This window comes from Falco biarmicus, chromosome 4 (genome assembly GCF_023638135.1).
Source record: "Falco biarmicus isolate bFalBia1 chromosome 4, bFalBia1.pri, whole genome shotgun sequence".
Classification (NCBI taxonomy): domain Eukaryota; kingdom Metazoa; phylum Chordata; class Aves; order Falconiformes; family Falconidae; genus Falco; species Falco biarmicus.
Window position 1 is genome coordinate 61,126,134 of NC_079291.1, and position 14,137 is coordinate 61,140,270.

Consider the following 14,137-nt stretch of genomic DNA (forward strand, 5'->3'; position numbering starts at 1 on the left):
AACCTTGTGATACTTGCACAGCTATTTCTTGTTCAGTGAAGACCCTGAGCTTGGCTGGGTAGAGCACACGCAGCCCGCTGTCACTTTCTGGTGTGAACTTTGGGCTAGGTAATATTTAGACACCCTTCAATCCACATTATTTAAAGTTGTGGGAAGAACCTTCTTGGACTCTTAAGTCCTTTCTCATTCTTTTCATCTTTTCGTACTTTTAGCACACACGCACAGAGTCTGCATTCCCCTCATTCTTGCTAGAATTTTATCCAGGAGGGTTACAAGCAGGTTCAGAAATCCTGAGGAGATATTTGGCAAAAATATTCGCATCAAGGCGTGGCTGTTTGTCCCAGTGCAAGCCTACACTCTTCGCAGCGCTGCAAATATTTCGTTTCCCCGTGCACTGAAATAATTTAATATTGAAATCCTACCGCTCTTCTAGAGCTTGCCCAAAATTCCCAATTTCAATTTATTCCCCATTACCACCCAAATAATTTCTGAAGTCTTGGTGATATTTCTAGAAAAACTGAGCACACCACCAGCAAATGCAGCTGCGTACAAGTCCTGTAGTGCCTTCAACCTCAGGATTTCTTCTCCGCTACAGCTCTCCTCGTAGCATCCCGGCCAGCGTGGAGCAGGCGCGCTGCCCTTCGGCAACAAGAGAACGGGTGCAAGAGTCTCCCTGGGGATGTCCTGAGCTGGGAAGAATGAGATATGGTGCCTCTTGCAGTTCAGCAGAAGGGAACAGAGGCTAATAAGGATTGCAGCACAGTTCAAGGAGACTGCATAACTGCATGTAACCATTTCCAGCCTGTTTATCACTGACACGAAAGCCCTCTAAATTACGCTCCCTGCCATTATCTGCTGCTAATCAGGATCCACCAGCTACATCAGCATGCAAATGGAACCCAAACAAGTTCTGAAATGGATGTCTGAAGTCAGGCTTCCCCCCCTCCCAGCCCTCAGCAAGAGAAATTAATGCTGGTTCCCTGTTTGCAAAACGGTCTGTAAACAAGATTTCGGTTTCATGAGCAGAGTGACAAAAACCCCCAGCTATGGTGCAGAGACGACGCATGGTGAAGAAGCCAGAAACCTCCAGCAGCTCTGCAAAGAGACAGCTGGTCACCCATTTAAAAAAAAAAAAAAAAAGGGGGGGGGGGGTTTCTAAAGCAATTATTTGATGGATGAAGCAAAGAAGGATCGCTGCTCCGCTTCTGACTGCTGAGCTCTTTACTTGCATTTCCAGCCACACTGCACCTTCCCCCTGCACACGCTCCCTACCCACAGCTTACCACGAGGGCTTCCTGTGCTGCCTTCACGCGAGCTGAAAAAAGGCCAAGTTTTAAGATGACAGCAGCTTACTCTAGATGCTGCGTGGAGGGAGCCGTCACGGGTTTCTAAATATACATATAAATTGCAGCTGATTCAAAGCACTTCTCAATGGGTTTATGCTGGAGCAGGCAGCAAGCGGGGCGGGCAGCTGGCAGTGCCCAGCCAGCCAGGCTTTGGAGAAGATCCCTCCTCTGCCTTCTGCACTTCTTCACCCAAAATGCTGGGGTTTCCTGCTGTATAAGAAAGCTGAATTTTCAATTACTCCAGCAGAAAGAGACAATTGAAGTGTCTGCAGCCCTAGAGACTGACTGCACAACAGCAGCGGGAGATGGAAAGCCAAGGACTGATTCAGTGGTTGCAGCAGCTTGATCTGCATTTCCCCTCAGACAGGGACCGTTTCTCCTCCGTCAGCACCAGGGATGTACCCTGTTGCTTGGCACTGCCCGTAGCTTTGGCTAGCAATAGAAAAGTTTTAGCAAGCTTTCCCTACACCCCCTGCACTCTCCAGATAGTCACCCAGAGCATACCCTGAAATTATATTCAAAACTAACACCTTAGTCTGAGCAAACACAGCCAAGTTCTTAAGGGAATGCCTATCAGAAGTCCCTGGGGTACGAACAAAGAGCTGGGGCAGAGCTGAAACATCCTCACACGCAGGCACAGCATCATCTGCGGAAAGACTGTATGTGCACTCATCGACTTCAGTGCAAAGGCTGTCGGAGCAGCTTGCACTGCATCCATCCGCGCTATAAATTAACCAGCCTAAGATATGAAGCCTCCTTTTTTACAGTAACTTGATGAGCATAGCTGAGAGACAGTGGTACTCAAAGCCGTTAATAACTAGACGGAAAAGTAAAATAATAAAAAGGGAAAAAATAATGTCCCCTTGATACTCAGCTTACTGCAGAACCAGATGACTAACCGCCCTCGCAGAGCAACAAGGGTTTGCAACCAACGTCCCCTTCCTCCTGCGCACAGCCAGCAGTGCAGGCAACGGCTGCAGCAATGTGGGGCAGCTTCCCTCTCCAGCTACTCCTGCACGCGCAGGACCTGAAACCACACGCAAGATACAGAGCCTGAGGCGAGGATGCTGTGCCTCCTTGGGACAGAGGGCTGGAAAAGGCAGATCCCGTTACCGGAACCATTTATTGATACAGAGAGAGCCTCTCAAAGCAAGCAGCTTATCTTATAGCTCTGTGTTTTACTGCTGCCCCATCTCTCTCCTCTTCCTCCTCTGCCCATACTGGATTTATCTGGTCCCTCAGGACTTTGACACAGCAGCAATGTCTTGGGGTTCTACACTTTGCTCCAAATTTTTGTCTTAAGATCTGCCCCTTCATCGTCCCCTTCAAGTGTTTCTGTTCAACAGCTGTGTCACAACTTTCGTTTCTTAACTCAGGAGAGGAAGTATTCCGCCCCAAAGCAGTGTTTGCCCCGATTACTGGTTTGTCCTTCACGTGGTTTAATGCTTTTCCCTTTGCTTGCTGGTGCTCACTTCCCACAGGTGTGCAGCAGCAATTCAACTCTCACTACTTTTCAGTTCAAATTCGTTTTCTCGCATTTCAAACCTTAACGCCACAAAGGGAGCCAAAAATAAGCCTCTGCTGTTCCACTCTCGTTCTAGCGATTCCTCTTTTCAAGGCACCCTGTGGCGAGGTGTTTATTATTAGCTGTAAGTCATAAGATTGGAGACACACACACAAGTCTACATGGCTGTTCACCAACTGCCTGCAAACAAAGTCATTCCCATCCTTCAGTCTCTAGAAGGAGATGCTCCAAAGATAAACTCCCAACATTAAAAAGCTTACTGGCTTGTAGTCTCTTACCTATTCTAATTTGCAGACATCGCAACTGGCAAGCCTTGGCTTACAGCTACTGACATGAAGACTTCTGCTCTGCAGACTCCCACTCTTCACAAAGAGGTCTGAGCCAAAGAATCTAATCCACAGCATGCTCAAGGTGTAAATCCAAGAAGATTTGCATCAGGTTGTTCAAAGAAGGGTGTCAGCTGCCTCCCTGCAACACCCGCAAGGCCCATAATGAGCTTTACATGGGATCAGTTAATAGTTTGTGCTCCTAGCTGAACACACATGGGAACTCGGATGATGTCTGCAAGGTTCAGAACCTGCGTCCTGCAAAACTGGGATGTAAACCACATTATTCGGTCAGCGTTAACTGCATTGGTTTGTTTTCCTCCCAGCCAGCATCAGGCAGAGAGAATATATCCGACAGTTCAATATTCAGAGATAGACAGGGACAACTTGGTAAAAATATTTCCTAAGCATGGTCGAGCACTTGGGCGTAGCAGGAGGGCAGCGAGGAGGAAGGCTTCTGGGTTATTACTAGGGAGATGAGTCCATCTCCTCTCACCACCCACAACCCACAGTCCTGTCAGGCAGAAGTTTGATTTCCCTGCTGAAGAACAACTGGATTTTATTGAGCTCCCATTGCAAAATAGGAGGCTGCTCCAGCACTTTGGGGAAAGCACCAGGTTTCACGTTCTACCACTTCCCAGACTTCAGGCAGACTTATCACAAAGCAGGAGGTAAACCTTGATAATGAGCAGAGAGGAATGCGGTCGTGGAAGGCATTTCTATCAACTCTCCCAGTGTACAGCCAAACTTTGCATATGAAATTACAAAACATGAGACTCACTTTACCTGCAGGAAAGCAAACTCTCCTACCCGTCATATGCTTCCCTGCATGTGGAGCAGGTCTTGACTACCTGCGAGAAGCATCTGCTCCAGGGAATACAACGTTTTGAAGAACATGAAACTTTCCCCTGGGCTTCATCACATTTTAATGATTTTTTTTTTTTTTCTTGCTGGTAGGTGCCTACCCAGCTATTTGGTGCCTTCCACTATAATAACAAGGGAAGCAGCTCACTTTGCATCACATTCAAAGATTTAAGGCCAAAAGGGATGTTTAAATCACCTTGTCTGACTTTTAAAATGCCTCTGATCTGGAAAGTCTCAGCCAGTTATCCCTACGCTGTGGCAATCTGCATCTCAGTAAAGCATCTTTTCCAAGAAAAGGGAAAGGACACAACCTCATCCTGAAGACAAGAGGTGGAGGAGCTGCTCCTCTCTTTAGCAGCTTCGCCTAAAGCCCATATGACACAATAACTTATTTCCAGTTATTGGTTCCTGCCACTCATTTCCAAAGAGCATTTTGCAGCCAGCACATTTAAAGGGTGCAAACACTTGCGTGCTACAATCAAGGACATTTCTCAAATCTTTTTGATAAAACACCAGAATAAATATGGCTCTCTCTTCCTACCCCCACCCCAGCCCACCCCCCCATCAGTGACTTCATTAAGATGTCTCCAAATGGCCACACTGAACAACCACATGAACCATGGCAAGATGGATGGGACACCGTCCCTCACCCGATACAGGAGCCCAAGAAACAGCTTCCTTCTGAACGCAGCTGGTTTCCCAGAGATGAGCCCATTTTATGGATGAGCCCAGTATTTTCCCCATGCAGGTGGTATGGAGCACACATCCGCATGCCCCGCAACCCTTTTTTGCTCAAAAGGGCTCATACTTATCACAAACAGATGACAGTTGCGACTCAGACCTCACCAGCCTTCAGACTTTGAGTCAGCCATCATTTAGGCAGCAGAAAATTTACACATATTTCCAAACAATTAATGGAAATACTGGGTGCACAGGCCCCTAAACGCAAGGCTTCTGCCAAATGATGATTCCACGTTGACAGCTATTAAGCTATCGGTTACCCCTTTCAGAGCTGTAATTTTTAACGAGCATGTTGTGCAATACTAACCCTTCACTAAATCAAATTTACATGACAAAAATGACACTCCCTTTTTCTCACTCTTAGTTAAAAAGACTTGCAAATCAGGCTCTTCATCATTCTGCTCAACACCAACAACAGTCAAACTGGCTTCACCCAAGTTACCCCTCTTGCCTTTATTTTTAAATAGTGGTGTTTTCTTAGCACTTTTCCAGTCCTTTGGAATTTATCCAATATTCAGAAAAGATTTAAATCAAAACACAGCAGGCCAACAATCTCTATGACTGATTATTTCAGGATTCCTATGTGCAAATTACCTACAACTGCTGATTTTAAGTGGTTTTGCTAGATGTCTAATATCCCCTCATCACCGTTGATCTGGAAAGCAGCTCATCATTCCCATATGACACAAGTGTGTCACTTAACTCCTTCACAAATACACTTTATAAACGGAAGCTTCTATTTGTTTCCTTCTCTCCTCTCCACCGACTTTCAAAAATTTCTGTCTGGGAAATTGCTTCCCCCTCTAATCAGGGTTGGCCTTCACCCAAAACTACAATAACCAAATTGCCATGTTTTGATATCTGCCTAAATCCTCCAACTCGTATTTCCATGCCTCCCCAGCTTTAGCAGAGCTGCTCTGTCAAATGTCGCAGGCTACTTAGCTGGCCCTGAGTGCCCATATCAAATGCAACCCAGCCACAGCTAGCCATCCCCTGGCAACCCCTAAAAGTCAACAAAATGACCCAACAGTTTCTCTTCCTAGGAATTAATACAGACTTACTTTCCTTGGGGATTGACCAGAATACTAAATATCTCCTTATCTTTCATTTAAGGCTTAAGGGATGGTCACGTTACCAGTCAAGTGCTTCTTCGGCACAAATAACTGTCTCTTTTTGAGGAGTTAAAAAGAGGTCAGTGCCAGAACAAAGCAAGTTTGATCTTTCAAGCTATTCTCTGCCAGCTCAGCTGTGGCTGTTCCTATTCCCACTTACTGGCTGCCGAGAGCCAGCCCCAGGGAGCCCATGCAAGGCAAAGTGCTAGCGTTCGTATCAGCAAAAGGAGCAGCCCACACAACCGCCCCTCCTCCTGTCTCTTGACAGCTGGGAAGCTCCTAGGTCATATAGTCTGATTTTCTGCACAAGCAGACGACTTCATCCAGGTAACGAGCATTCATCTTGTTTGGTGGTTATATTCACCGTTTTCCTTGGTATTTCTTTGTCCTAAGCATAAGTGGCGGTCAGGTCAGCTCTGATGTGAGGACGGAGCTCCCGTGCCTTGGTCCAAGCATGGCACATACTAGTACTTTGGCTTCCCACTCAGCCAGGATTTAAGCTTAGATGTCCTTGAAGTCTGGCAAGGCACTGTTGTGCAGCCCTGCTCTCACCTCGCTGCTCTTTCAAGACGTTTAATGCCAGAATGCAAAAAGCTAAGTCATGTCACCAAGTAGCTAAAGGCTTCTATTAGCAATACAGCATGTTTTTAAACCAGTAGACTTTCAGTTCTTTAGTGTAGCCAAAATAGGATCTCACAATAATATGTTACAGCAAAAAATTCTCAACATAAAAACATTAAAAGTATACTCAGTACCCGAAATCCACTGATATTTTTCAAAAGCTGTTTCGAAGCCATTTGCTCATAGCAACCCTTGTGGTAATTCTATAAAAACATGATGTTTAAGAGCCGAACTTGTGTCCCTGCTGCTTATTCCTTATTGAAGTCCTAATCCTAGTTCAGTCATAGCTGGTTACTATGGAAATGGTTAAATCAGTGCCCGAACAGCGCAACCTCCCGTAAGAAACAAACACAAGGAACAAAACTGCCTCTGAAAATTAAACACCTTGGTTTATGTCCCTGCCTCCAAAAAAAACTTCAGCATTTCCAAAAGGAAAGGTATTTCTAACACCATATTTTTTTAATAATTGTGCTGTTTATATAGTAAATAAGGACAAATATTTCTTCCCTTCAAAAAACCCAAAATGACTCCAAAGTGGCTGTGTTGGTTTTTTTTAAATACACCTACTATCACGATTTCAGAATCCACGTGTTTGCACCGCAAACACTGCTGTTGAACAGCAAAGACTGGGGAATGTTTCTGGCAGCAAGTTGCTGTCCCCTGGTGAAATGAGTGACAGATATTCCCCTGAGATCAGAACTACAAATTTTCTGTTGAAGAAAAGGTGTATGTGAAAATACATGAGTTTCAATTCGATGTGGAAAGTTTGAGGGGGAAGAAGTAAACACTTCTGAGCAGGAAGAACTAGACACTTTAAAGCGAAAATGCTTTTTCAGGCAACGCAGAGCTGGAAACACCATGAATAAGCTTCTCCATCCCAATACAGCAGGAATGTCACTAACTCCTTTCCACATAGGGCACAGTGAAAGCAAAATCTAAGCTACACAGAACAAGAGCACTGGGGCTTGCTGGCTAAACCCCTGTGCACTCCTAAGTCTACTGGTTCCCTCTAATAGCTTTGCCCAACAGGCTACAGAAGAACACCATTTCACACTAAATTTCCTTGGTGTCACCTATTTTGGACAAATTCTTACCATTCTTCCCCAGGCCCTGAGTAAGTTTAAGATTACATTTCATTCTACATCCCCACCCCAGTATTAATCATGACACTGATCCAATCAGGTCATGACAGTTCGCACCAGCACCAGATGCTGCTCCAACACCATCACCAATTCTGTTAGCGATGGACATGTCCATGCGTTGGTGTTGCCCGCGTTAGTCAGCTATTCGAGGTGCTCTGCCACTGCCCTCAGATCTGCTGCGAATGACGAGTTCTCTCCCAGTCCCAGTCCCAAGCATCTCCCATATCACCAAATCATAAAGTGATTTGGGTTGGGACCTTAAAGACCTCCTAGTCCCACCCCTGCCACGCGCAGGGCCCCCTTCCCCCAGCCCCGGTGGCTCCCAGCCCCGTCCAGCCTGGCCTTGGGCACTGCCAGGGCTGGGGCACCCACAGCTGCTCTGGGCAGCCCGTGCCGGCGCCTCGCCGCCCTCACAGGGAAGGATTTCTCCCTCAGCTCTGATCTCCATCTGCCCTCTCTCAGCGCAAAGCCGTTCCCCCTTGTCCTGGCGCTGCAGGCCCTTGGGAAAAGCCCCTCCCCAGCTTCCTCGCCGGCCCCTTTGGCTGCTGGAAGGTGCTCCAGGGTCTCCAGGAGCCTTCCCTTCTCCGGGCTGAACAGCCCCAGCGCTCCCAGCCCGGCTGCACAGCAGAGGGGCTCCAGCCCTCTGGCCATCTCCGTGGTCCCGCTCCTCGTTAACACCAAATTGACACTAAATGTTAATGCAAGGCTCTGCTCCACCCGAACTGCCCCTCTGCAGTGAAGCCACAGCCCTGGCTAGCGAGACACCGCACGCTGCTAAGAAATACCTCCTCAGCCCTTCGGTGGGAAGCAGCAGGGAGCCCCACTGTGCTGGCACAGAAAGGCTCACATGTTGAGAGAGAATGGATGCAGCTGCTGATTGGCAAAAGCATCAGGTAATTAACATTTGAGAGGTAAAGTGGTGCTTTTCCGAGGTCTGAGTCGAAAATTGAAAATCACTTCTCCAAAGGAAATATGCACAGCCAGAGCCACTGCCTTAAACACAGAGCAAATGCCCATTAGGGATCGCTTAACTCCTAGTCTGCAAAGATGCAGGAGGACCATCCACCCGTGCAAGGGCAGGGCAAACGCGTTTGAAGGTGGGCAGTAAAAGCATCGGTCCCTACCACCCACTAATACGAGTACTGGTATCACAAATGTAAAGTTTTATGGGTTTTGTAGGCTGTGTTCATAGCATTGACACGTTTGAGGAGACACAGCCAGCCCTTCTGAAAATGCAGCACTGGCAGCAGGCAGAGCAGACCATTACAGCTTGTTCTACTAACGACAAAACTCCTTTATATGAATTTGACAGGTTAATGTGCTCACAAGAGTCATCCCACCCTCCAGTAAAAGCTGTTGATTTACAGGATGTAACACTCAGGAATCAGCTGAATCTCTACCAAAAAAGGGGGTTTAACTCGAGAAATAATTCTGTTTGTGCCAGAGCAATAGTGTGCTTGTTTTAACCCCCATCACATCTTCACTAAGTCATATAATTTTTGTCTATTATCGAGGAAGAACCAAATGGCTTTAAAAAAAAAACCACCTGTTAGTCATATCCAAGCCAAGAAGCCACCACTGCAGGCGGGGACAATGTTCCAGTTTTGTTGTTCTCTGGGGTGGGAGGGAAGAGAGGGCCAGGCTGGCTTGCTAGGATTTTAGAGGCATTTCAGTGAGTTAATACATCACTTCTGTTGCTCTCGGATAAAAGCAGAGACAAACCCAAATGCTACACATGGCCAGTTTCATTTCTCCAAGGAAGGGGAGGGGGGAGAAGGGAGGGGGGGGGAAATGAGAGAAAAAGACTATAACCAAGTTTGTGTTTACACACTAAGGCCTTGTTGAAAAGTTAAAGGTTTGCTGCAGCCAAGAAGCTCCACACATGAAACCCCCCAATCCCATATTTATATTTAAAAAAAAATTGTTAAACTACTGAGAGTTTCACAAATGTAAATCACAGCTTTGCATGCGCTAATTAAGTGGTGCCACTTGGGCGCAAGACAAACCTAACTGCATTTTTGGAGCTGATGATTAACCTATTTTCTGGAGGTCTCTTTTTCCTCTTCATAAATTAAACAAAAAAGCCCGTTGAAAAGCAACGTCAGCTGACCATACAGCAACACGGCCGCCGCTGCCCAGCTACCCATCCCTGCCGTGGATTTTCCTTTGCTTTTTTGCATTTAACTGTTCTCCCAGGCAGAAAGATGCTGGGGAAGCTTGCGTACTGATGGAGATCACCCAGACCATCCCAGCTTCGTTAGTATTATAAATCATTTGCTTGGAGGCTACAAGGGAACTAAACTTTAAAAGAAAATTCCTCTACAACTAACAGCAACCTTATGTTCGTGTAGCGAAAGGATGGCCCAGCAACACACAGCCATTCATTCAGGCTTTTTACAACACATTATTTCAGCAATGCGATTTTAATTTCCTCAACCGTGAAATTGGGATGGTTTAAACCCACCCGAGAGGGATGCTGTGAGGCTAAACGAACACATAGGCTTGGCAAATAACTCAACAATATCATATATGGTGCAACACGGGTATTTACAGTCCAGCACCGAAGTAATTGGGCATCACAGTGAACCACGGCATGCATAACTGCAGGTTCTTTTCTCTGATTCGCACAAGGTCACAGGGGACTCTCAAGACATGTACCAAACTGGCCGAGAACAAAATGCTTAACTGAAAAACAAAATAGCTCCTTGCAGAAATACAGACACAAAGCTGCCTTTGAACATTCCTTCTCCATATGCTGCAATCCTCTACTGGGCTGCAGTGGATCATAGGATTATTAGGGTTGGAAAGGACCTTTATCATCACATCCAACTGCTAACCCAGCACTGCCAAGCCCACCACTAAACCATGTCCCTCAGTGCCACATCTACATGTCCTTTAAATCCCTCCAGGGACGGTGACCCCACCACCTCTGTGGGCAGCCTGTCCCAGTGCCTGACCAGCCTTTCAGGGAAGATGTTCCCCAACCCCCAATCTAAACCTGCCCTGGGGCAAGGTGAGGCCATTTCCCCTTGTCCTGTCACTTGTTCCTGGGAGCAGAGACCGACCCCCCCCTCGCTGCACCCCCCTGTCAGGCAGCTGCAGGGAGCGAGAAGGTCCCCCCTGAGCCCCCTTCTCTCCAGGCTGAACCCCCAGCTCCCCCCTGAGCCCCCCCCAGGCTGGTGCCCCAGCCCCTTCCCCAGCCCCCTGCCCGGCTCTGGACACGCTCCAGCCCCTCAGGGTCTGGCTGGTGCTGAGGGGCCCAAACAGAGCCCAGCATCCGAGGGGCGGCCCCCCCAGTGCCCAGCACAGGGGGACGGGCACTGCTGACCGCCTGGACAGGCTGAAACCCCTGCAGTACGGCAGCAGCAACTCAGGCAATGGACCCAGCAGCGAACACGGCATCAAGCAAATGGCATGGAAATTTAGCATAAGGTTCTGACATGGAAAACAAAGTAGATGGCTGACGAGAGCATCAAGGGCTCTTCAACAAGAGGTCAGCAAGAACCTCAGATACTTGTCTTGTTGGGAAACTGCCCAGAGAAAGGGTGAATTCCCCAGTGCTGCGGGGGAAACTGCTGCAGCTAGCTGCAGCAAAAAGCATCACAGTCTCAATGCTCACAGGGCGGTGTACCCATTGGGAGGAGAAGCAGTGGTGCCTCACCGTATGGAGCGGGATGAGCTCTGACATACCCAGAGGGTGAACGCCACAGCTCCAACAAGCATGTTTTTCCTCTAGACTGGTCTAATTTCCACCTTTCTGCAAGAGCTCTAAGCCAGGAAGGAGAATAGTGTTGTGTCAGTGGGGGGTGGAAAACAAGCCCTCACATTCCGCCAAAAAAAAAAAAAAAAAAAAAAAAAAAAAAAAGGCAAAAAGCTCTTTGGTCAGCCTTGCCTCCAAATTCCTCACAGGGCCACAACCAACCAGTAATGAGATGGGAAGGGAAAAAGGATCCTCTTCCACCTGCACTGAAGTGTGAGGCTGCAGGAAGGAACGAGCACACAGGGATTCCCAAAACCAAGCACAGCCTGATTAACGCTCAAATCATGCAGAACAAAATGTTTTACCCATCCATCTGCTCTACGACTGTGCCGAGTAATCCCAACCACACGACATTTTGCCGACAAGGTCGATAATGCTGTTCTCGCACCACCGTCTCTTGGAGAGGCAAGAACTAGAGACTGAGAAGCTTTTGTGCCACCGTTACTAATTGCTGCTGTTTCGGGATGGGAGGGATTCCCCCAGCTTCCCTGGGTCCCGGCAGCTCTGCAGATCCCTGCCAGACTCGTAGCAGGTCATCAGCCTCCGTGCTGCACTTTATTCATCTGCAGCCGACGGCAAGACCAGCCACCCCTTAAGAGCTGGGGGTGCAGAGCCGTGTCAGAGCAATGCAGGTGGGTGCACTGAAGAAAAACATGTTTGGGGGAGTCCAGCATCTGCCAAGGATGAACAGGAGCTCTGTACTGCAGAGGACACTGGCTGGAAAACCTGTCTCAAGTGCCTTTCAGATTCATTAAATCAATTATACCAGATGCCTCCGTGCCGGCTCCATGTGTTTTTACTCAAAATAATCCCATCACACTCCATTATTTATACCTGGGTGCTGGCTGTCACGGTCTTAAAAATAAATGTATCTTGTCTCACTTCCCAGGCTGTCAGCCTCAGCCCTGGCTCGGTGAGAAGGCTCCTTTCGGGCTAGCCTTGCTGGCACTGCCACCCTGCAGCCTGTCCCTTGTCCCATCCGATGTGGCCGTGCCAGACCTCCTGCATCTCCATCCATTCCCACCAGCCGCACCTTCCCATCACCAGGGTGAGCACCCCATGGGAAACCACTTCAAGGACTTAGCCTCCCACAAAAATTAAACCAAACCAAACAAACAAAAGGGAAAGAAAGAAAGAAAGAAAGAAAAAAAAAAAAAGAAAAAAAAAAAAGAAAAAAAAAAAAGCCAGTTGGCTTCCTGAACCAGTTCACAGCAGGGTCAAACACATGCCAGCACAGGCAGCTACAGGCAAGGTGCGGCCACAGTAGAATCCACTCAGACGGGTGTAAAAGGTTGTTAAACTCCAGCCTACAGCCACAGTTTCACAGATGCGCAAAAGGCAGCGCTTCAACAACAGTCCAGCTGCCCTCCTCTCTACCTCTCCTCTTCACAAGGTCTCTCCATGAATCAGATCCAGGAATCAAAGCAGAGAGAAACCAAGAGTTTCCTTTTTCCTGCTGGGTTACTTTTAACCTGGCTTGGTTTATTTTAACCTCAGCTCACCAGAGGGAAGGCAGAAAGAGCAGCAAAAGCATACGAGTATCTTCCCGGCAGCATTGGCTCAACATCTGCATGGCATCACCTTGGGAAACTACAGCTGAAGCAAAATACTTCTATTTATTTGGCTCCCTTGCATAAAACCTGTCAAACGGTGCATGGAGGAGGCAGCTGTTGACTGTCACTGCTTCCAGGGATTAGGGGAAGGAGCTGTGAATAAGCAGACATGAATTTGAGTCCTGACTATGACCACCAAACCTGCATATCCTAAAGGAAACCGAGACCCACCGTACTACAAAAGCAAGCAGAGCTCCTAATTCACAGGACTGTCAGCAGCAACACGCAGACAAAACACTATTCACCTGCAAGCTCGACTTCTAGTTCCCACCTTTTATTTGTCCTGAGTACAGTGTTGTTTTAAGTATTGATATTTTGGCACCCCTCTACTCCCAGACCTTATTTCCCAGCCTTTCCTAACCACTTGGTTACAAAAGGTTTCCAGAGCTTAGAAGCAAAAAAGCAAAACCCCGTATTTCACTCAATCAGCTTCCAAGCCAGAGCTGCCCACAAGACAAACAAAATGAGTGTTTAAGAATAAACTGCTTTTCAGGGTTTATTATCAACAGCTTTCCCTGTAGGTACCAATCAGCCAACACAATGCCAGAGCCTGCCTGGCTAAGGACCTCGCTGCAGGCATCAAGAAGCAGTCGAAACCTCCAGCAAACTCCAGATCCACATCAATGCTCAAGCCCCCTTGACCCTCACCTTCCCCATCACCCCAGGGATGCCCAAGAGCTGCCATCCCAGACCCTGCAGCAACACCAGCACAGCTCTGAAGGACCCTCCTGTCTCAAAGTCAACCCCGTTCATGGGGTGGCATTGTAGAGAAGAGCCTTGAGGAACTTTTCCCATGGTTGGATGACTGACCGCCCCTGGCCGCCCACCGTGTATTTGCATGTCGCTGGTGGAAGCACAATCCTTTTGTCTGCAGGCTTCCATCTCCAGCCATTTGAGCACCGCTGCGATAGTTTATTACTTTCCTAATAAAGCCTGAATAGAAATGAAGCCTTTGTAGCCCTAAGTGTGTGTTTTATTCTCACTGTAATAACTTTACTACGCTCTGTTTCCACAGCAACTGTTTTCTCAGCCGCTTGGTACTTTGCTTTCAGGAACGCAAGGCTGCTTTGCTCCACCAAAATAAAAA

At 47.7% G+C, this 14,137-nt stretch overlaps 1 protein-coding gene across 2 annotated transcripts in view; it reads right to left on the reverse strand.

Moving 5' to 3' along the window:
- The window catches only part of CCDC12 (coiled-coil domain containing 12), a 42,061-nt gene that overhangs the window by 16,583 nt on the left and 11,341 nt on the right, over positions 1-14,137 (reverse strand). The gene's annotated exons all lie outside the window — the stretch shown is intronic.